We start from the raw sequence: 2,668 nt of genomic DNA, 5'->3' as shown, positions 1-2,668 counted from the left end.
CCATCGTCAGTAAGTTCAACTACGGTTGAACCAAGATTCAGGCTATGCCCTTCGCCAGTAAGTTCAACTACGGTTGAACCAAGACTCAGGCTAAGCGCCTTCGCCATTAAATCTAGGCTATGCGCCTTCGCCAGTAAGTTCAACTACGGTTGAACCAAGACTCAGGCTAAGAGCCTTTGTCATTAAATCAAGGATATGCGCCCTCGCCAAGAAGTTCAACTACGGTTAAACCAAGATTCAGGCTACGTGCCTTCGCCATCAAAATCGACCAAGTTCAACAACAGGTTAACTGGGACTCAGGCTACGCGCCTTCGCCATCAAAATCGACCAAGTTCAACAACAGTTGAACCGGGACTCAGGCTATGCACCTTCGCCAGTAAGTTCTACTACGGTTGAACCAAGACTCAGGCTAAGCGCCTTCGTCATTAAATCAAGGCTATGCGCCTTCGCCAGTAAGTTCAACTACGGTTGAACCAAGACTCAAGCTAAGCGCCTTCGTCATTAAATCAAGGCTATGCGCCTCCGCCAGTAAGTTCAACTACGGTTGAACCAAGACTCAGGCTATGCGCCTTCTCCACTAAATCAAGGCTATGCGCCTTCGCCAGTAAGTTCAACTATGGTTGAACCAAGACTCAAGCTAAGCGCCTTCGTCATTAAATCAAGGTTATGCGCCCTCGCCAAGAAGTTCAACTACGGTTAAACCAAGATTCAGGCTACGCGCCTTCGCCATCAAAATCGACTAAGTTCAACAACAGTTGAAATGGGACTCAGGCTATGCGCCTTCGCCATTAAATCAAGGCTATGCGCCCTCGCCAAGAAGTTCAACTACAGTTAAACCAAGATTCAGGCTACGCGCCTTCGCCATCAAAATCGACTAAGTTCAACAACAGTTGAAATGGGACTCAGGCTATGCGCCTTCTCCATTAAATCAAGGATATGCGCCTTCGCCAAGAAGTTCAAATACAGTTGAACCATGACTCAGGCTACGCGCCTCCGCCATAAAATCAAGCACATGCGCCTTCGCCAGTAAGTTTAGCTACGGTCGAACCAAGACTCAAGCTACGAGCCTTCGCCATCAAATCCAACGAGTTCGACCTCGTTTGAACCATAAGGCTAGACGCCTTCGTCCTCAAATCTAACAAGTCAACCACAATTGAACCAGGACTCGGACCAAGCGCCTTCATCATTGAACTCAGGAAAGCCCAAACTCCAACGAATCGAGGCGCAGGTTAGGCGCCCTCGCCCTTCAAGTAAGTACTCCCAACTCAAACTAAGATTGGGGACACGTAAAGTCCGGCCCCGGTCAAACTACAAGGCCGCGTTTCTGTCATCACGGCCGACAGTTCGACCGCGCGCGAACTGGGACTAAGGCTAAGTGCCGCTATCGCCAAGCAACGACTCCGACTCACTCACCCCGAGTCGAAGAAGAAGAGTCGTCAACAATTAAAAACTAACATGCCTACCAGAGTCGAACTCGAAGGCAAATCACCCCTTCGAGCGCATGCAAAAAAAATCTAAAGGGGAAAAAGAGGAGGTACAAAACAGATACAAGGCAAATAACGGAACGGAGATCTCATTTATCCACGAAATTAATTGCGGGTCATCCCCACTTACACCCGGCCAAGGTCGATCAATAAAAGGAAAGAGAAAAAGAGAAAAAAAAAACACCTAAACGCCAAACGGCGAACAAGACAAGAAAAAATGCATAACATCTTTTTATTCGGCGCCATCTGCGCCACCATTTGCACCAGCGTCAGCCTCTGGCGTCGCCGCGTCAAAACCACAGTCGGCACGGGCCTCACGAGCCTTTTGACGCGCCCCCTCGAAAACAGCTTCGGTCACGATGTCGGCCTCCCACAAATTCTTATATACATCACGTTGGGCCTCGGCAAAGACCCAAAGTTCTCGAGCCTGTCTGGAAGAAGTGGCTTGATCCCGTAGGCGCTGATTCTCTTCTTCTAAGGCTGTGATCCGGTCCGTCATGACTTGGGCGTCCTGCTCAAAGACACCGATCCGCTCCTCGAGACTCGCTTCTCTAAAGGCCGCAGTAGCCCTCTCCAACGCCCGTTGGGACTCGTGCACGCGGATAGCTTCCGTCAACGCCCCAACCCTCGACGAGGCATCCCTCACCTGAAGCTTCAATACCGCGACTTCACCCTCCAACACAGTCACTTTCCCGCTCCATGCCGCAGTGGCCTCCGCCGCCTTAGCCTGGCCATGGCACTCACACTCAGCTACAGCCCTCCTCCCCGCCTCGAGCTCCTCATCCTTCCGCCGGAGCTGCTCCTCGAGAGCACTCGCTCTGCCAAGTGCTTGCTATATTTGTACCTCCCGCCTCGCCAGTTCCTCGACCAAGGTCCGACTACGGGGATCATTCCTCAAGCGCATGCGCATCTCTCGGCACCGATATCGGTAGCGGCGATATTTCTCCAGCGCCCGCAAAAATATCCCCGAACGGACGTTGGCTCGACGGATACTCTCCACCTCCAACAAATAAGACTGCAAAGCAAAGACAACGATTAAGATAAAGTTCAAACTAAGGCAAAGAAGAAGCGAACCGACATTATATAACATACCCTCAATCCCATCACAGCCACTTCGTTCATCAGTCCGACATTCGTGACGCCCCTCAATGCCGCGTTCTCGGCCTCCGAGCACAGCAGCTCAA

Source organism: Nicotiana attenuata, unplaced genomic scaffold (assembly GCF_001879085.1).
Source record: "Nicotiana attenuata strain UT unplaced genomic scaffold, NIATTr2, whole genome shotgun sequence".
Lineage (NCBI taxonomy): Eukaryota > Viridiplantae > Streptophyta > Magnoliopsida > Solanales > Solanaceae > Nicotiana > Nicotiana attenuata.
The sequence above is the reverse complement of the archived record's forward strand: the minus strand, read 5'-3'. Positions refer to the sequence as shown.